The sequence below is a fragment of the Protopterus annectens genome, chromosome 5.part0 (genome assembly GCF_019279795.1).
Source record: "Protopterus annectens isolate FY-2018-M chromosome 5.part0, PAN1.0, whole genome shotgun sequence".
In the NCBI taxonomy this organism is placed as follows: domain Eukaryota; kingdom Metazoa; phylum Chordata; order Ceratodontiformes; family Protopteridae; genus Protopterus; species Protopterus annectens.
The window spans coordinates 1,537,274,936-1,537,296,876 of record NC_056735.1 but is presented as its reverse complement, the minus strand read 5'-3'; positions in this window follow the sequence as shown (position 1 = coordinate 1,537,296,876).

Below are 21,941 nucleotides of genomic sequence, written 5' to 3'. Positions count from 1 at the left end.
TAATCACCATCCACAAACCCAATCGCCCTGCTGGCCAGCTCCTTCCCTCCTACTCTCTTGGCAGGAAATGGAACTCTCTCCCTTCTTCTCTTAGAACAACATCTAACACTGAAGCCTTCAAAATCCAACTTTTCTCTTACTTATCCTCTAAACATAAGTGCACCTGCTTACATCCTACATAAATTTACATAAATTCCCCTTGAACCCTCTACATCCTTTCTCTTTACTCTACCCTAATACTATCTTCTTTTCTTCTCTTTTTCTCTCTCGATCACTGCTTGATCAAATTATATTCTACTCTCAGTTTATGTACTTTCTCTCTCTCTACTCCTCATATGTAAATATAGTAAATAGCATGTAACCTTACACCTTCTTTTCATACAGTCAAACCTGCTACTTAAGGAAACTACTAAATCTATTGTATCTACCTTCCTGAATGATGTTTTTTGAAGTATACTGCGTGTATTTGCTTTTTTACTAACTGTATTCAATGTAATGTTATTCCAAATGTATATATTTTATTACTATCTTTTACACTATGTAACTTAGATTGTATTTGCTTTGCTTTTGGAGCTTTTCTCCCCGGGCCTCCACTGAAAATGGGTACGTTCTGGCCCAGTGGACTTCCCCGGTAATCAAACTGGAAATAAATAAATAAATAAATAAATAAATAAATAAATAAATGTAGCACTACTGGGGTCGGGTGGGATATAGGGGCAGGGTGGGGCATGGAGCGAGCTCAAGAGGAGCGAGGGCGAGCAGAGCGGGGCTAAACCTGCACCAAACTTTCCAAGGGTCAGTGAATAAAGTAAGTGTTTAGAGGAACCTTTAATTCTACAATATAGTTCACCAAGACCCATATACTTTACTTCATATTAAGGTGTTGATCATAGCAGTGTTTTATAAATGTGAGCTGAGTCTCCAAAAAACAGTAAATATTCTGGCTCAGATATGTAAAATTGCCATCAGAAGAAGCCCCTGAAATAAGTGTTTTTTGGACTAGACAGCAACATTCATCACAGCAGCTTCATCTATTTGACATCTTTAAAGCTATCTCTGCTCACAGAAAAAGGTAAACAGCAGTCACTGGTTAAAAATAAATGTTGACTTTCCTCTTTCTTTTATGAATCTGAAGAAAAACATCATTTTAAACACAGTACTTAAATTTGTCAGATCCAAGCATCTTGACTTTCTTAAGCATTAGTCCATATGAAACACCACTATAAAGAATGTTTAACATAATGAATATTGCTTGCACCTTATAACATCTACATCCTGATTTGCAAAAAAACCTATGATGATTTATATTGATGCATTCATTATGCAACTTGCAAACTCAAAAAGGAATCAGATTGACTAGCAGCTAAATATGGTCATTAACAGAATTCATTTTTATGATCAGGAATTCAAGGAGATACAATGGTTCATAGGTTCATAGATTGGTACTAGGCTATCGGCCCTAGGGCCTATACAAGCCTAGCCATAACAATTCCCTGGATATTTCTTCCCACAATATTTACTTCCCTGGACCCCTGTCTAGCAGGGCGGCTGACATGATCCCCGGGGTGAATTTCCTATCTACCGTCCAACTGTCAAGGTTCCTTTTGAAGTGGGCCAAGGAGGAGTACTGCTTGACATGTATGGGCAGTCTATTATCAGAGTATGGGGAGTCTTTGTGTCACAAACCTATCCCTCCAGCATGTTTTGTTCATTGTGATGACAAGGTTTCGATCCCTGGAGCGTGTGGCTCTGAGGGATTGGGATTTCTTTAAGTAGAGCATGTCCAACAGCTCAGGGTTTGACATAGCCTTGTATGTTGAGCAGAGATCACCTCTGAGTAGACGATATGCCACAGAGTATAGCTGGAGTTTTTTTTAGATGGTCTGCATAGGGCATCTGTTTTAGGCCAGTGATTGTTTTAGTGAGGTATTTCTGTGGCCTTTCCAGCTGTTGCAGATGTCTTGTGAGGTATATACCAAACGGGGTGTTGTACTCTATAATGGGGTCTAATGTGGGATGAGTACAGTGGGACAATGACCTCCTTTTTTCTGGATGAAAAGCCCTTAGTGATGAGGTGTGCCACATAGAAGGATTTCCTGACTGTTGTGGCAATGTGGTTATCAAAGGTGAGACTACTGTCCACCTGTGTCCTTAAGTCTCTCAAAACATTTCGGTGTTTAGTGTACTGTCACCTATGTGGTAATTTATGGATACATGTTTTTTCCCAAAGGGGATAACTATACATTTTTTGGCATTAAGCTTGAGCCCATGGCTCTGGCACCAAGCATCTGTTTCTGTAAGGCCCTTTTGTAGAATATCGACATAATTTGGGAATTCAATAATGGCTCCTAGTTTTCAGTCATCTGTGAACTTTGTTAGCCAGAGTCCCCTTAGTGTTGGCCTGTACTTAAGAGAAGTAGATGCTAAACAAGAGCAGTCCCAGGACTGAACCCTGAGGTACTCCACTTGTCACTTGTCTGGAGTTGGATTTGGAGTCGGCTACTTTTACAGTCTGGGTTCTGTCAGTAATACAGTTGGCAACCCATCGAGTGATGTAGGAATTTATGCCCAGCTTAGTAAGTTTATCTATGATTCCAGAGTGGTGGATGGTGTCAAAGGCCTTAACAAGGTCCAGATAGGCTGTGTGGACCTCCTTACCCTTGTCCACAGCTCTGGAGACTGATTCAATGAAGTCAATCAGGTTCAGGAGACAAGATTGGCCCTTCACAAACCCAAACTGGGTGGGGTCCAGTGTTTGAAGGTTACCAATGTCCTTTTGTTTATAAGTTCCATGATAATGCATTCCATGCCCTTGCAGATCAGGCTCATCAGACTGATGGGATGGTAGTTCCCGGGATCCAAGGTGGATCCCCCTTTGTGGAGTGGGATAACTGCAGCTGTGTGCCACTCAGTGGGCACGAAGCCTGAGGTGAGGCTATGATTTAACATGACACTTAGGTGAGGTGCCAGTTCATTTTGTAATTCATGTAGTACACAGCCCAGGATGTCATCTGGTCCCATGTATGCTGTATTCTTAGCTTTGGAGAGTGTGGTTTCTACCTGTGTGGCTGTGATTACCGGAATTTGGCAATCTTTTGGTATTGAGATGGGCCCTTTAGGGGGTGAGAGGGGGGTGAAGTTGGCACTAAATCGATCTGCCAAGATATTGACAATATCCTTGGGATCAGTATATTTAATGCCATTCTGTTGTAGCTCAGAGCAGATCTGAGCACTTTCATTTAGATTCTTGAGATAACTATAGAATGCCTTGTGGTTGTCTTTGGAATATTTAGCAATTTTATTTTCGTAACTTGCTTTTGAGGATTTTATGAAGGATCTCAGCTTCTTACTGAGGCTGGTAAGGGAGTTATTTGCATCCTGGGATTTTCCTCTTTTCTGCAACAGTTTCTTCCTTCTGTTGTATAGTTTGTTTATGGCAGAGGACCACCAGATTGGCTTCTTTTTTTGGAGAAGAGCATCTTGGTTCTATTTGGGATGGTATGATTCATGCATGAATGGATGTGCCCGTACAGTGCCTTAGTGTAGGATTCAGCAGTCGAACTTTCAGCTCCTCTCTGCATGGGTGTCATGAAGTTTGTTACTTCTGACTTGAGAAACATAAAGTTGGCTTTGGAGAAGTTTTTTACAGAGGTTTACGTATTGGGGGGAGGGGGTGGGATGTGGATGTCAAGGGTGATTAGATTATGATCAGACCTGACCAATGAGGGGGTGATCACTGGTGTGAAGCATCTATCTCCCATGTTGGTAATGACCAGGTCTAGGATATTGGAGCCACTGGTGGGACAATGGATTAGTTGATCCAGGGCATTGGAATTTATGAATTCCAAGAACCGTTGGGAAAAGGTGTTGGTACCTGAGTAGTTTTCCCAGTTAATGGCAGGGTAGTTGAAATCACCCACTATTAGGGTGTTTGGTTGTATCTTAATATTTTATAATATATTTAGAAAGGTGTAGTGAGAATCTTGGGGCATGGTGGGGAATCTGTAGCAAGCTACAATTTGGATTGTAGTCTTACCTAGTGTTAGTTGCACCTGGAGAATTTCAGATGCATTGTGTTGGGCAACTAGCCTGGAGGTGTGAATATCCTTGGTGAATATGGACACTCCTCCACCTTTAGTGTTTTGATCTTGGTTTGGTGGCCGAAAAGTGTAGTAAGCATTGTAGCCTGGTATTGCAGGGGTGTTCTCTGGAGCCTTGAACAAGTCTCATTTACTGCACAGTTATTGATGTTCTCCATTTTTAGGAGTGCCTCGAGAGAGTGCATTTTGAGGTTTACACTTCTAGCATTGAGTAGCATTACCTTCAGATTTTGCATGCTTGTATCTGTTATGGCGGTGGTTTTGTCCTTTGAACCTTGCCTAAAAAAGGCACTCTAGGGGTGGCAAGAGCTTTAGCCAGTAACCTGAATCCCAGGGGTGACAGGTGCAGAACATCTCTGGCCAAGCACCGTTGTTTGACGATCATGTCGTCCCAGGCAGACAGATACTGAATCCCCTTTGAATGACACTAGAAGCTTAGCCAGTTGTTGAAGTCAGTCATTTTGTCCTTATACTGTGGTATCATTCTGGGCAAAGGCAGGATGTTACTCAAGGCTAGGGTCATACCTGCCTGAGCCACATGATCCGAGAGCTCTTCCATGTCTCTTTTCATGTAGTCCAGGGAGGTACTTCTCAAGTTATTCACTCCAACATGGACAATGACAGAGTAGTATTTGTACTTGTTGTGGAGTGACTTGACTTCATGCATTATGTGGTGGATCCGGGCATCCGACAGGTAGCTGACTGTAATTTTCTCCTTATTCAGCCTGGTGAGTGGGACATCAGTGTGCCTGACTATAGAGTCGCCTATGACCAAACTTTTGGGTACATTTTCTTGCCTTAGGGGCTGTTGTTGGGTGGCACACTGGTGTTGTAAGCTATGTGTCACTTTGGTTGTGACTGGCATTTGTTTGTGCTTCAGCTTCAGAGGTCCTTGTTGCTTGGGCAGGTTAATGGTAAAGGGTCTTCACATATGTGGATTTAGTGTTGTGATGTGTGGGTGTTGATGGTATGGGTTTTGTAGGGCTATGTGTTGCTTGAGGTGTAGTGCAGGTGTTAACCTTCTCCTCTTGACTGTTTATCACAATCTTGGCTGGAGAGAGCTTTTCTTCCAGTTTGGCTTGGTAGGTATTAAATCTAAATGTTGGGTGTTGTCATGGCTGAACTTTAATTTTTAAGATATCTTCTAAGAACACAGAGTAAAGCAGTCTGCAATTGAGAAAAAAATTAAGAAACTTGACAATGATACATGGAGAAATACAGAAACACAAGCTGTGCTATATAAGTCATCTTACCATAAGTGCTAAATTCCGTGTCCTTCATGGCAATCAGGGCAATAATATAATATTACAATAATGTGTCCAGTTTGTGGTAACCTTTATGAACCCCCTCTGTGTATTAATGCTTAGATAGTTTTTGTGTTTGCTAAATTGCTCAGACCCAATATGCATGCTTCCAGTTAAACTCAGTATTATCAAAATATTGTACCTTGAAAAAAATTAGTTACCATTCTGACCTTACTCTCATCCTACTTGATAATACAAAAACCTTAATATTGCTCATAAGTTCAAAGGTAAGTAAATACACAATTGGTCTGCAGACTATTGCAAGCCTACCCAAAAGTTCCTATGTAAATTTACTTACAGCCTGAAGGGCGGCAAGACAACATAGAGCGGGGGAGAATTTGAGGGTGCCCATCAAATTATCTAGGTTTACCTTAAAGGTGGCAATGATGATACTCTACTTGATATGTGCTGAATGTTTGTCCAGAGTTGAAGCATGTGTCCAGATATGAATATATCTTGCCTTATTTGTCTGCTGATACAGATTTAATTCTTTTAACTGGGTATTTAAGGAACCATTTGTTCAGTGAAGGAATAGGAGACCAGAGGGGGTTGGATCTTTCCTGGCTCAAAGGACTAGATGCAGATCCCCATAGAAGAGTCTGTGTGAGACTGAGTACAGAGAGAGGGCTGTCAGTCTTCCTGGTAATGATGATTTTTGAGGTCACTGATATTTTTAGCTATGAATTTCTTTGACACCTGCAAGGTGAGCAACATGTTTAGACAAATATATGCCAAAGTTGACATTATATTCAATAATGGGTATGATGATCTAAGAGTAAAGGGGAGTTAAGACTTCTTTAGATCTAGTGAAGATACCTTTAGAAAAATAGACGAGCCAGACAGAAAGCTTTCTGAGCTACTGTTGAGACATGATGCTGAAACAATAAGGAATTACCAACACAAGTTGCTAGATCCCTTACAACAGTGTCTGACTGGAGTACTGAGTCATCTATCTGGAATGTGCAAATGTTCTGTTGGCAAAAATGAACTAAGCTGCATTTTTTTCACATTTAAATTGTGACCATTGTCCTTGCATCAGTTATTCTCATGGTCTAGCCTATATTGATGCAATTGTCAGTCAGTGGAATACTGAATAACAGTATCCAGTTTACAGCCATCTCCAAACTTGTATCAACATAGGCCAGGATTGTTGGCCTGAAGGTCTGAGAAACTGATAATAAACAACAGAGATGGGTATCAAGCCCTGTATCTTATGTTTGCGAGGTAAACACTTAAGATGCCAACCCCCCAATGTCCCATTTTTGATGTCTGAAATAATATGGCCCATAGCTTTACTCATGAGTCTAGTGAGGCTGATGGTTATACAGTTATTAGGGTCATAGGGTGAGACACTCTTGTGTGACAGCATTAGTAAGACTATTTCTGGGCTTCAGGAATGTATCCAGTGGTGAGGACTGGATTAAAAACGTTAAGAAGTACTCAGGTAGGTCATATTTGATAGTGATAATCAGGCAACCTAGAACATTAACATGGGCCATGGATGAGGTGATCTTAGCTTTTTAGAAGGCTAGGAGAACTTGTTAAAGTTATTAAAGTTGCAGTTGGGATTTTAGAATCTGTCAAACAGACATATCTGTAAAACTTGTAATAAATGTGTCAGCTAGGATATTGCAGATTTTATTTCAGTTATAATTGGAAGTTTTAATGTTGACTGAATGTGAAATTGTTTGGTATTAGTTCTTAACTTCCTGACATAATTTAAGGATGATTTGTAGTTATTTTTGGATTTAGTGGCTATTATAAGATGTTCATCATATTGGGCACTGCTGCAGTAGTCTTAGCTATATGGGTTATGTCCTGTGAAGGATACAACAACTGGCCAGCTTCCAAAGCTTCAATGTATCTTCCACTCACCAAAGCTGGCAGGCTAGTCAAGCTGAGGTGACTAAAATACTGTTTGGTCTGAAGCCCTTCACAACTTTATTGTCACCAAAGCCAAAGAGTTTGCTCCAATGAGGATTTCAAGGATTGACAGTCAGCTTGAGCTGTTCCTTTCTGGGGCAGATAAGTCCCCTTTTGGGAGGAAAATTTTCATTTTCATATTTGCACTTTTTTATCACTTTTCTCTTCAGGAAAATTATTAAAGCTAGGAGAGTTGTGTTTTAATGGGCTGTCATGAAACTGTAATGTATTTTTAAATGGAGCTTTTGTTTTTCTTATCAGATTAAAAGTGGTGTAATGTAAACTTCTTCCAGCCACAAAAAGAAAAAAAAAATAAGCAAACAGCCATTTCCACCACAGTGGTTTAGTCATTTGCCTCAGCTGCAGGTGAGTAAATCTGTTGTGTCCATTTTTTTGTAAACCAAAGTAGCCGTCTTTTACCCCAGATACCTCTGGTATGGCACCTACAGCCACTATGGATTGGAGGTTAGCAAAATGATCTGTGACTTTTGGGGTCCACTCTGTGAACAAGAGACATATAGTGCCATTGGGCCTAGGAGAGGGAAGAGGGAAGGTTTGCTCTCATGTCAAGGGCTTGTTTCTTCACCCCTGGGGAAGCTGCTGCTGCCATTACTAAAACAATTGACCCAATTTTTCCTGTCAAAAAGAAACTCTTCCTCAAATTTCCTTAGATAGACATAATTTCCTGTGTTTGGCTCAGGTTTTAATTCAGGCTAGTGATCTTTTTTGTGATCAAGCTACTGATCCCTACTACTTTCATTGTTTATTCATCTAACAAGACCATTATCAAACCAGTAGATCACACAAAGCTACTAGGGGTCACCATTGACAAGGATCTCAAATTTGATAAACACTTAGCCCTAGCTATCAAGAAAGTCCATTTCATACTTAGATCCCTATATAGAATAAAGCTCTTCCTAACTGACTCCACTAGACATGCAATCTGTAGAACTCACCTTCTATCCACCCTCTTATATGCCTCACCCATTTTCCACAACTCAAGAAAATGTGACTTAAACAGACTAGAATCCTGCTATTAAAAAATAGCCAGATTTGCTTCCAATTAACCTGCAAGAACTCATCACTGGAAAGTACTACACCATCTCAACTATATGGAACTTCCCAAACATTTAATCTTTACTCAACTAGTTCTAACCTATTCTACCCTTTAACACCCAAATAACTGTCCATTCATTAGCAACCTAGTACAGACCTACTGCAGGATTAGAACATTAAGGTCATCTAATGAATTGCTTCTGAAGGTCACTAAGTCAAATAATTGCTATGGGGATTCCCTGTATTCATACAAACTAGCCAGACCTAGGAATGACATACCTCAAAATATACTCAATACTAGAAACACTACCAAATTCAAACTACTGAGGGAATATCTTAATAAAAATTGGCTTTGCTCCTGCACCAATCCTGGTTAGCTGCACTAAATAGTTAGATTTATCTTCCCCCTCACATATCTCCCTCCCCTCCTTATCCCTTAGTTAACTTACTCCCTACCCAATACCCTTTCTTCTCCTCCTTTCAGTTGCCTGCTTCTATTTTTTTATCTCCTTAGGCAACAGCTTCCTTAGCCCATGAAGATTCTATCTTTTTGTCTAATGCTTTTTATGGTACATCCTAATTTTGTATTTTTTATCCTTTGTTTTCTTCTACAATATGTACCTCATGTTTGATTTCTTAACATGTATCCTATATGAACGCTGTACTGTACACATTATATATCTTATATTAATATTGTTTTGTTACAACATTGTACTCTGTGGAGCTTTTCTCCCTGGGCCGCCATTGAAAATGGGCTATTTTAGTCTAAGCCGGACTTTCCTGATAAATGAATGGAATTAAATAATAAATAAACAAACAAGTTGCTATAAAGTAGTTTCTGATAAAATGAAAGAGAGATACTTCTTTCCCTGGAGAAATTCAAGACTCTGAATCTGAACAAGAACATGTAGGGACAGATATAAGGTTATTTCCTCAGATGTCTGATTCAGACTCAGAGGACATCTGGGTTTCTGATTTTCCCTGTGGTGGGGTTCTCTTTTTCTGAGAGTATTGCTAGAATATGCCAGTGTTTTCAGTGGTGGAACACTGAGGTTACTTAGTCCCTCAGAAACTACAGAAGGATTTTCCAGATGCTACACCCATTCCCCCTGCTCTGTGTGCTGTATAGGATGTGTGTATTACTGTCTGCAATTTCCCTGACAACCAGCTGTCAATAAAAATGCAGATAGAATGTATAAAGTTTCTCAGTCTTTTAAATTTGTATATATATTATTCCCAAACCTGACGCAGAAACTATAGCTCTAGTCAACCCCATTGCTGTTAAATACCTAGTGAATTCCAATCCTATTCTTTCTGATAGGGACTGGGAAATTATTAATAGGTATGGGAAAAAGTGCATACTTCTGCAACTTTGAATTTCAGAATTTTGAATTGTCAGGCTCACATGTTAAAGTTTATTTTTGTGAAAGTATGAGGAATGTATTATCTGCTTATCTTCTTGTGAGAAAAAAATAGATGCTGTAAATAGCTTAATTTCTTCCATTTTACATGTAAATACTCATTGTTTCTGTGTATAAGAGTCTGTTGATGCTTTTTTTCCAGGGCTATGGCCATTTGTACAGTTTTGAGGTTTGTGCAACTACATTGTAATAGTCCATGTTAAAAATGAGCTGTTAAATTCACTCTTGGACAGAGATTTAGTGAATACCCCCTCTGCTGCAGAGATTATGAAAAAGTGTGTTGAAAGGGGAATGCTGATCCAGGGAATCTGTAAGATTTTTCAGCCCTTCTTTTTCAAAATTTTCAAAGCATTTTCTATCTCCTCATCCAGTTTTAGCAAAAAGCAGAATAAACAGTCTCATTAAAATATGGGTAAACAGATATTTAAGAAGAAATTGCAAGGGGTTCCAAAAAGAAATCTCAAACCTCCCAAAGCAAAGGACAATACAACAAGTTTGAACAACTGTTCAAGAGACCTTGTGACCCCCCCCCCTTCCAATCCTGGCCCATTTTTTCTTCTAGAAAATCTGAATTTCCATTTTTCTCTTTGGTAACAGCTAGTTTCAAACAAATGGGTTCTGAAAATTATCCATCAATGTTACGTATTACAGTAGGAGGATATTCCTGCTTTCCAGGTTGTCATTCCTCCTCCTTCAGATCAGACTCATGTTTCCACCACTTCTTCATCACATGCTTTTCCAAGGAGTGATAGAACCAGTTCTTCCTTCTTCCCAGGTGGGGAAAGATTTATATTAATGTATGTCCCTAGTGCCAAAGAAAGAAAATGCTTGGAGACCAGTTCTGGATATTTTTTTTTCCTAAACCTGTTTGTGATAGTGCCTAAATTCAAAATTATGTCACTTCACAATCTATTACCTCTTCTACCTCTTTCAAGTCTCCTGGCAACACTAGACTTTAAAGATGCTTATCATCATATCTCTATTCATCCAGACTTTTAATGTTTTGTAAAGTTTTGTGCATCTGGATCACATTATCAGTTCTCTGCTTTTCCCTTTGGACTATCTACTGATCCGAGAGTGTTCATAAAGTGTCTAGCTCCAGTTATAGCTCATCGAAGGCTACAGGTATTCACATTTTCCATAGTTAGATAACTTGATTAACTTTGAAATATCTTTTTTTAAGTGTCAGGAATCTCTCTTAGAAGAGAGATCGCTTAGACAAGCTAGGATTCAAAGAGAACATTCAAATGTCTTTATTGACTCCTTCACACAGAATTGTGTTCCTCTGATGTTAATTAGACACCTTAGTTCAAAGAGCTTTTCTTCTATAAGAAAATTAGATCTATTTATAAAGTTTTTCCATGTAGACGTTTATCACTTTGAGGGAATAACTCAGGCTTTTTGGTCTCATGGTATTTATGAGTCTCATTATACCGCTGGTAAGACTCTATATAAGAAATATATGGTGGTATCTGAAATCTCTTTAGTCTCAGCACCAGTATCCTCTATCTTCTTAAATCCCACTGCTGGCATTTGTCAGAAGAGAAATAATTTGGTGAAGACAACAGGCATCCTTAAATCCAGGTCTCCCATTCTCCGTCAGCCACTACAGATCATCAACCTTGCTTATGGAGCAGTTCAGGAAGTAGAAAATTGCAGGAGGTGTGAGACACCAAAGACAGATGCAAACACATAAATATAAAGGAGATACTTTCCCTGATCAAGGCACTCAACTCTCTGAGATATCTTTAGGCCTATGGACTTCTACAAGTGGGTACAGATAATACCACAGCCATGTGGTACATCAATAAGCAAAGGGAACTAGGTCATACACCTTCTGCTCACTATCTGTCTTAGTTTGGCATATAGCTTCACAGCACAATCTCACTCTACAGGCATCCTACATTCTTTTAGAGCAATACTGTGTGGCAGATAAGGTGAGCAGGACCAGGTCAGACCATCGCAAATGGAAACTAGATCAGGGGGTCTTCCAAGATTTGATCCATGTGTGTGGAGTTCTATAAGTAGACCTCTTTAACTCCTCTCTAAATAATCAAGTTGCAAGATTCTGTTCCAGGACTCTAGGCAAGAAGGCCTGAGGATGTCTTTTGTTTTCTTTGAACAGGAATGTTCCTGTATGCTTTTGCACCATTTACACTAACACCCCGGGCATTTCTGATGATTCCAAAGTAATCTGCCAAGATCATTGTGGTGAATCACTTCTGGACCTAGCAACCATTTTTGTCCCTTCTTTTGGAAATGGCCGGGGGATATTACCACAAGCTTCCTCACAGACTAGACCTACTGACAAAAGAAGAGGGGTGTTTGACACACCTCAACATCAATCAACTTCAGCTGACTGCCTGGATGTTAGTATCTTAATCCCTTTTAGGTATCTGTTTACTGAGGATGTGCAGCAGGTACTAATGGATAAAAAAATGCCTCCTACTAGACCATCACATATTAGCAAATGGAAAAGCTTTTCTCGTTAGTCCGAACAACATAACCAGCACATATTAATGGCTAGTTGTTCTCTGTTTTGAGAATATTTGTGTAGGTTACTAATTTATCCACTTTCCTATTCCTCTATCAAGTTTAATTTATCAGCCATTTCAGCATGTCTATCCATGGATCCTTGTCTTTCAATGAAGTCTAATGTCAAAATATTTTTGAATGGGGTTTTGCATAAGAAGCCTCCAAGAAAGTTTTTCATTTTTTGGGATCTTTTCTTTTCTGAAAGTAAAAATGAGGGAAAATGATATTCCATTTCTTGGATGTCTGCAGACACCTCTGGTACTATCATAGCAGAACTAAATTTTTCAGATCTGCAGATCAATTGTTAATTTTTTGTAAAGGTAAGAAGGAACAACCTGTGATGAAACAGTCTATTTCCAAATGATGGTCTAAGGCTATTATCTGTTGCTATACTCACCATAACAGAACTATTCCAGGCAGGGTCAAGACACACACTACCAGGGACTGGGCTTCATCTATGGCTTTTTGGAAAGGATTGCACTGTAGAAGTATTCTAGAAGCTGCTTCTTAGTTCTCTGTATTTATTTTTACAAAGCACTATAAGTTGTATTCCTTCTCTAGGTCCAGATCAGGCTTTGCTAGGATCTTCTCCAGGGGATCCTGGACTCTTCGATGCCTATCAAATGTAGCTAGTCTATAATCCACCCATATAGCTAAGGCTGCTGCAACAATGATCTATAGGATGAACATAATACAGTTGTGTAAGTAATCTTACTATAACAGTAGATGTTCGAATGATCAATACTGCAGTAACCACTCCCTCCACCCCCTTCTTTTTGGGTGTGATTGGTATGCCATGGTGTGGACTTTTATTTTTTGTTGTTCCTAGCTTTGTCCTTTGAAGGTTCGGCCTCCCTCTTTCTAATGACAGGAAAGCTCTGAAGGGCTTTGCACCCAAAGTTGCCTTTTAGTCAGCTCAGCTCAAACTGCCTGACAGTTTGGGAACATGGATGGTGCCCTGATGGTTTGAAAGATGGCCAGCTGTTATATCTGTATAACCCATATAGTTAAGACTAATGCCGCAGTGACCATTCAAACATCTATTGTTATAGTAAGTTTACTTGCACAACTGTAATTTCATACTCAGTTAAGATCTTTACTAGTTTCCTTAGCTGTGCTCTTATAGAAGGTAGAATGAGCTCTCTTACAAGCAATAATCAAGTTTTTTCTTTTGTTATATAATGTATTCTGGTATTCCACCATAGGGTTTGTCTTTACCTTTCTCATTATATTTGATATGGATAAGGACTGCCCTATCAATATGACTATTTAAGCGAGGGAAAAAGTCAGAGGTAAAGGGAAAGACCTTAGCAGTGAGTTCCACCAGAGGATGATTAAAGCAGAATTTATTTAGGTCATCAAGTAGCTGTAGATGGTTTACTTTTTCAATGCCCATAAAAAAGAGGTACTCACAGTGAAAATACCACCAGCTTTAAAAGGAAAATGTCACTAATTTATGGTCTGATTTAACAGCACAAGATGATACATATGAAGATGGGCAAGAAGTGGCCATATCTGTGAGAACTAGACCAAGGACACTGGAGACCCTAGTAGGATGGTTAACTATTTGTCAACGAGAGTTAGTATTTTTAATATCAAGGAAGCAATGAAAATGTCAACTACTGGCAGTGTAGGTCAGACAGATCATTGAAGGACAGTTGAAGTACTTCAGTAGAAAGGTGTTAGGTTTAATAGAGTTTCAATTGATATGTTAAGATAGCTATTTGCTACAAAGGGAGTATACAGTGTTTTCTATAGCAAGCTATGAAGCAATAACCAGTCTTGGTTTTATATTGTTTTACAGTTTAAGATTATTTTCCATCTTGTTTATTCAACATATTGCACAAAGGAAACAGTGTCACATTTTTAATGTAAAGTTGTCAATTTGCATCTGTTAAAGGTCTGTTTTTGTTGTAACATTTGCAACATTAGAAATTAATTATTATTTAGATAAATAAGGGCTATCATTACTTCTTATGCTTTAACTAGACATGGATGATAAGACTATCAGATGTCATATGTTCATTAAGGTTGATGGACATAGAACATGTCAAATGCACTTGTGAGCTAAATGGGAAAAAGGGCTAATAGCTTTTTAGGTATGCTGATGGTGCCAAACATTACAGAATATTGAGTGGTATTCATAGTCCCGGGTTTCGCACTTGAATAATTGTTATCCACGAAGAGTGCCACTGTGACTATATGCCAATACAGTAAGTTATTTGTATTGACTAAGGAAATGCAAAGGCATTTTGATAAGCATACCTACTTACAGTAAAAGTGTAAAGTACCAGAAGATAAGTGTTACGTATAATTAAAAGACTATGTGAAAGCCTTAGGCTTCATCTGACTTTATATATACTCGGATATTGCATATGAATGTGGCTACATATAGTTATGATTGAAAGACTTAAGGCAAGTGGTGGAGTCCACAGCTTTTATTATTAATATTTAAAAAAATAAAGGGGCTTAATTTGTCTTGTATAGTATCCTTATGTGGACACCCTGATTATTGCTTTAAAGAATATAAATGGGAAGGAACCTTAAAAGAGGAATGGCATAACAGAGAGGGGAACACAGAAAGAAAACATCCAGAGGATAATGCTGGAGGAAGTGGGAGAGGAGGGTTACTATATTTTTGGTGGGGATAAAACTGTCCTATTTTATTTCATTTTTTTTTTTTTTATTATAAGAGGGTAGTGTGGGTGGAAGTAGGGAAGAAGGATCGGGAGAAAGGATAAGGGAAGGAAGGAAGGAAGGAAGGAAGGAAGGAAGGAAGGAAGGAAGGAAGGAAGGAAGGAAGGAAGGAGAGAAGGGAGTGAAGAGAAGTGGAGCCCCAAAAAGGTCACTGGTCCACAAGACCTCAAATGCTTCTACTACCATATGATGCTGCAGTGGAGGACCCTGATGCTGATATGGCAGGGACCTGCTGTGGCACAGTGGTTAGTGCTGAGTGAGGCAACAAGTCTTCCACCTCCTATTGAAAAGCCTCAGTTGGCTGAAGACATCTGTTCACAACCTGCTCCACTACATAATCAACCAAGTCCCAAAGTCCCTATTCAGTGAGGCTGGGCAGGCTGTCATGTGCCAAGGTGCACAGGACCAGTGCCACTACCCTGATCATTTAAGGACATCCCTGGACAAGCAGAGTGTGAAGTTCCATAACCCAGGAGGCATACAGCTGGGCTGCTCCCGAGGATTTAAAATTGTAAAAAAATAAGGAACAGAAATGGGAGAGAAATAAAATAAAGAAGGGCAAAGGAATGCATAATGAAGTACAAAAAATAGACAAGGGGAAAGGAAGAAATACACACAGGAAAAATGTGCACATAATATTAGACATAACTCACTTTATTATCAATTTTATTTTATTAAATCTTTATTGAACTAAAACAAAATACATAGGAACTATTTATGCATACATGGAAACAATGATATGGGAAGTGTTTATCCATACATGGGAAGAATGAGTGCATTGCTATCAAGTCTTGGTGGGGTTTACATTTGTAGTCTACTGACAGTAGCATAAGAAATGTTAAAACATTTCATATTTCTGCTTGATATGGAATTGGTTGCAGTATTTTTTGAAAGCACTTTAGTTGTTATATCACTATTTTTATAAATACTTTTTCTATTAAATACAGTAAGTAAAATAATTAAGGACTGGAATACTACATTTATTACTTTACATTTCTTTCGGTTTTGGTTGCAGTATTGTACTCAAAGACATTTAAACCATCTATTAATATTTTTTATAAATACTTTTGCAATTATATGCAGCACAGAAATCTGTTAAAGAAAGAATAATTAATTTATTGGCTCCCTATTGAAATGTTGAGACTCGAAATGCCAACAAGCAGGAAAAAAAAAAGATCAAAAACACAGTATTACAGTGACTCTCGAAAATCACTCTTTTAATTTCTTTTTAAGCCTCCTCCCCAATGTGGGAGCAAGACCCCCCAAACTTACATTTACCATTAGATTTCTCCAAGATTGCCATACCTCGAAGAAAAGGGAATATTCCAAGAAATGGCATCTCAGACTTAATATGTACAAGTCTTATCCTTCGGCCATTTGGTCTCCATATATTGGGACTCATTCTAGCGAGTCCTGACATTTAAAAAGTTAACACATTTATAACTTTATTCATACCTACCCGCACCTTCAACTAATCTTTTGATTCTCCAATTTTGTTGACTGCAGCTGTAGGTTATCTCTCCTCTGGCTAGATACATAAGTTACACAACAATTGCTGTTTACCTGTATCTCACCTTTTGTCCCTCAACATTTCTAATATAATTACAAGTACTCTGCAAGGCATTTCAGTTACTGCTGTAGCTACATAGTCTGTCTGTTTATTTATTTAAATATTTCTTCACATCTAAATTCTCACACTATGCAGATATTTCTTTTAATGCAAGTTAAATATTAAGACTACATTTTCTCTCATTTTTGTTGCACTTGTATATGTATGTACAGCTTGACTGTTTGAGGTAGACATGTTTTCTGGAATCTTTCCTTACACTTTCAGTCTAGGTTCTGCTTTAAAGTTTTTTGGTTTGCATACCTAGCTTACAGTTTCATGTAACAGTCAGGCAGTTGCACCTGAATATGGACAGAGATGAACTTTGTTTTATCAGGGTGGGGAGTCTATTCCATTCCAGCAGTATCCTGTGTGAGATATACCTGTTCCTCTAAACCATTCTGTTGATGCTGCAAAAGAAGGTTAGATCCCTAGACCGAGTATTTCTGATGCTATATGATTTGCTGATATGCTGTAAATCTATCAGTATTGGGCTAGAGAATGCCTTGTATGCCAGTCACAGGTGACCTGTTAGTGGTTTGTAGGATACCAAGTATAGCGACATGGTTTTGAGTCAGTCTATGTATGATGTGTTGTTTAGGGATTTCTAGTTATTGCATGTATCTGGACAGATGCATGCCAATGGAGGCATTATATTCAATGAATGGCCCAATGAGGGCTGAGTAAAGGGGGACAATGACATCCTTAGATCAAGACACAATCCTTTTGTTTTTACACTATGCAATATAGAAGATCTTTCTTACAGCAATGGACACATGTTGATCAAAAGCTAGGTCATTGTCCACATAAGTTCCCAAATCTCAAACACATGGGTCTACTCTTAGGGGCGTATTGTCAATGTGGTAGTTCCCTGAGATAGATGTCTTCCCAAAGGATACAATAATACATTCTTTGGCATTTAGTTCCACTTCATGATTTTGGCAGCAGATATTTGAGACAAACCTTCCTTCAGGATGTCATTTGGAGATTCAATGACTGGTCCTAGTTGCAGTCATCTACAAACTTAGTCAGCCAGAGCACAGTCTTAGTACAGATGTAGTTGTGTGTACAGGTATGTTTATGCTTTCTTTTTCATTGCCATAAGATCATTATAGATACATATTTGCTGTTACACATACCTCTTCTAATTTATTTTTTAATTCTATGTTTAATATGAGCAAAAAAAAAATAATAATAATAATAATAATTACTGTAGAACTCTGGCCTTCTTGCTACTTCCAGATTTATTTATTTATTTATTTATTTATTTATTTATTTTACATTTGTTGACCAGGATAGTCCGACTGGATGCATGTCCATTTTCAGCGGAGGCCCGGGGAGAAAAGCTCCGAGGGTAAGCAGATACAGCATTACATAATACCAGCATTACATATTACAAACAGACTATTTACAGAGATTACATAAGTAAGCAAGTTAAACAAGTTCCACAGGTTACAGTTAGTCCTGAGCACAAGTCAGGATTAAATTAAATGACACAGTAAACTGGTTAACAGATTTTTACACATTCGAGTTAGCCAGGCTTGATACATTGACATAGCGAGTTAAGTGACAAATGTTGTTTGAGTCCAGTTTTAAATTGACCTAAGGTGGAAAGTAAGGTAATATCAGCTGGAAGAGAGTTCCAGGATCTACTTACAGAGTTTGCAAAGAGAGAATCACCGGCCGTCTTATTAATTTTGCTAGTCTGAATTAGTAGTTTGTTAGAGGATCGAAGCGGTCTAGGATTGTTATAGGGGGTGATAATATTTTTAAGTGCAGGAGTATTGTCCGGATTATAGAGGATTTTATAGGCCATAATCAGTTGGTTATACTGGATTAGGCTAGGTAGTTCAAGCCAACCAAGCTGATTTAGATCAACTCACTCGGCCAGATGGTCAGGACTACAGTTATGGAGGTAACATTACTGTGTCTGCACTGGGACCAGAATGTGTTTTCCTGTCAGGGATGACAGGTGCTCACCCAACTCTTGTGAAATGTTAATGTTTTTCCAGTCAGACCCCCTAATACAGCTAAATCTCATCCAGGTATGAATCACTCAGAAGGTAGAACATTGACTTGGTCTGTTTATCTGACTTGGTCATGTCTTCACAGGTGCTGCCATCACTCAAATTGCCAGTACCAGAATGAAGAAAGTATGAGCAGGACTGTGATTCACAGGTTTAGAATCACTCCCTCTGGGGTGTGACATCACCTTAAGCAAACTCAGTTAATCAGAAAGGACATTAGACCTGATATTATTATTATTATTGACAGGCTTGATTTTTTAATGGAATACATTTGCTCTTTATTTATATAATAAAATTATATATATGTATAATATATGTATATATATATATATATATATATATATATATATATATATATATATATATATATGGGTCTACTATGGTTAATTGAAAACTCACGTGACTGAAAATGAAATTACTAGAACCACTTCACTGAAAGCTCACTTCACTGAAAACTCATTTCTTTGAACCTCATTTCATTGAAAGTTATAAATGGCCTTTTCCCCACTGTAGTGTGACCCTGGAGTTAGTATATAAAGTAAGGGGGGAGTGTGTGGGGGTGTAGCCCCCCACATATTCTAAACATTTTAAACTATACACAGTGATATTTACAAGTGCAATAAATAACTGTTTCCAAAAGATAATATATAACCAAGATATGTGGGGGGCTTCACCCCCACACACCCCTTACTTTATATACTAACTCCAGGGTCACATTAAAGTGGGGAAAAGGCGATTTATAACTTTCAACAAAATGAGTTTCTGTCAAGTGAGTTTTCAGTGACGTGAGCTTTTAGTGAAGTGGTCCTAGTAATTTAATTTTCAATCAAGTGAGCACACATCTTACAATTGCCTCTGCTGCTGTATATGCTTCTGATAACTTTTTTGGAACATGACACCTGAAAATCATTTATAAATTCCTTATGCTGTATAGCAGTGGTATTAATACTTTTTGTCTGTCTGTTTGTTTTTGTTTTGGGGAATGCTTTTTCAGAAATAAATGTTTCTGTATATGTGAATACCAGCTTTTAGTATGCTGAGTGCTTTGATGTGATAAGGTGTACCAGATGAAGTATGATAGGCATGGATTATATGTCATAGTTGTGCAAACTCACATATATGTCACTATTTTGCCATTTAAGCCATGGTTAGGTTATAGAATAACTGAGATTATCCTCTCATTCTTGTTGCATTCCAGGGATTCCTGAGGAGTGCTTTGGATTCCACTACTATCCCCATTGCATTTATGTGAACCAAAGACTGCATTCACAATTAGCTGAGACCTCCTTACAGGGATAATTTGCCTAACATACTTGCACGTTGATGCAATTTATGGCAGTAAACATAAAATGGCCTAATTTTCTTACAAAACACATACATGACCTAACACACATAAATACGTTTAACAACACATTACTAACTTGTAATTACATGAGTTAGGTGAGAAATTACTTTGCAAAACTTGGACTTTTTACAGTAAGAAAAATAGTATACATATTGCAAATTAATATAAAACACTTCAAAATAATGTACGATTAATGAGTTCACTTCTAGAAATGTTTATTTTACTTGTGATGTGTATATTATACTGGCTTTTGTGAATACTGTAAAGCTGCCATTTGTAAATAGAAAATTATTACAACAACAGTATAAATGATTAGTTATCACAAGGAAAATATTTTATTTTTATGTCATTTAATGATTATTCACATATGGTAGAAAGGCAGTTACTTAATTGTGAAATATACAAGTGGCAGGGATGATTTGCTGGCTCAACATGCATGTGTCTTTACAGGGAGATTTCCAAGTGTTTCTGCTGAATAAAAAATGCAGTATTATGAGGGTGGATGGCTCTGTTAACAAAGCGCTTGCCTTGTTATTAAGACGGTATTTATGAGAGTGGGAACACTACTTCAGTATAGACTCTGCATGTGCATATGGGGTTTATGTCACCTTAAGTATTTATATATTTTTCTGAGGATTGAAGACATGCTTTCATTGTTATGTTGCTGGACTGATGATTGCATAAATACGTTTTTCATGTATGACTGTAGCATATTTTCTTATGTGTAGTAATGATTCAAAACAAGGGATCAAGGCAGAGAAAGGACAATGTCAGTAAAGCGGAAAACAACATTCTTATGACAGTCCTAAGGAAATATGGCAAAGGTATCTTTGGGAAAGGTGGGGCGCAAACAAGCTGAGAGAGCAAAGGTCTGAAATCAAGTTATTATGGATATTAAAACAGTTGATGGAAGGAACTGCACATTAACACAGTGCTAGAAAAGGGCATATGCTACATCAGGATGTACTAAAGCAAAAGTAAGGCAGAATGCAATTGCGCATACCAGTTCCTGGGGCAGGGGGGTCCAACACTTATCCTTTTAACATGAGATGAGGAATGTCTCCTCTCCAATCATGAGATAACTGTGACACAGAAGATGATGGAGTTGGAATACTAAGAGGTGATGTGGACACTGTATTTTACCAATGCCTGTAGCAGCAATACATGTCTGCTCAGGAAGGTCGGTTTATTAACTGTAACATATATTTATCTGGAGACTTGAATGCTAACATAGAATGATTACACTAAACTCTCAACAGGTGAACCTTTCCTGTGTGTACAATATGAGAATGAAGACAGTATGCATGGTGTCAGCCATATGTCCTTATTCAGCATACTGTAGTGTATGTTAATTCTTTATTAGTAATGTTTTCAAATAATTTTACAGGGTCAGTGGTGGAAACCAGCAATTACACTCTACCATTAAATTTGGAGCATATCAGCAGCAGAATGGCTGTTTAAGATGTTGATAATAACAAAGTTATATTTATGATGCTGTCTGAGGAAAGTGACATACAATTCTGAAGTTTAATGGCAGCATCATACACCTCACAACATATTAGTAACTCTGCAGGAAGTTAACAGTGCATCACAAAGTCATGCACATGCTGACCCTTCACTATTCGCACCTGTACATGAAGACAACCCATGCAACTCTACACTTTCTGTATGATGGCAGAAACTCATAAGTAACAGTGTCCTCAGTGACAACTTTATAAAGGGGTGGCAGGTGCAGGAATTTGTCATAATTATATCAGGAAGCAAGTAAAGTATTGTCAGACCAGGAGCAAATGCATCATGGCATTGCTAGGGCTCAGAGCACTTCCACAGAGAGTCAATTGGAAATAGACCTCCAAGATATACTGGAGGATATGCAGCACTACATGGAAATGGCACAGCATAGGGTTTATGCTATGATCACACTGAC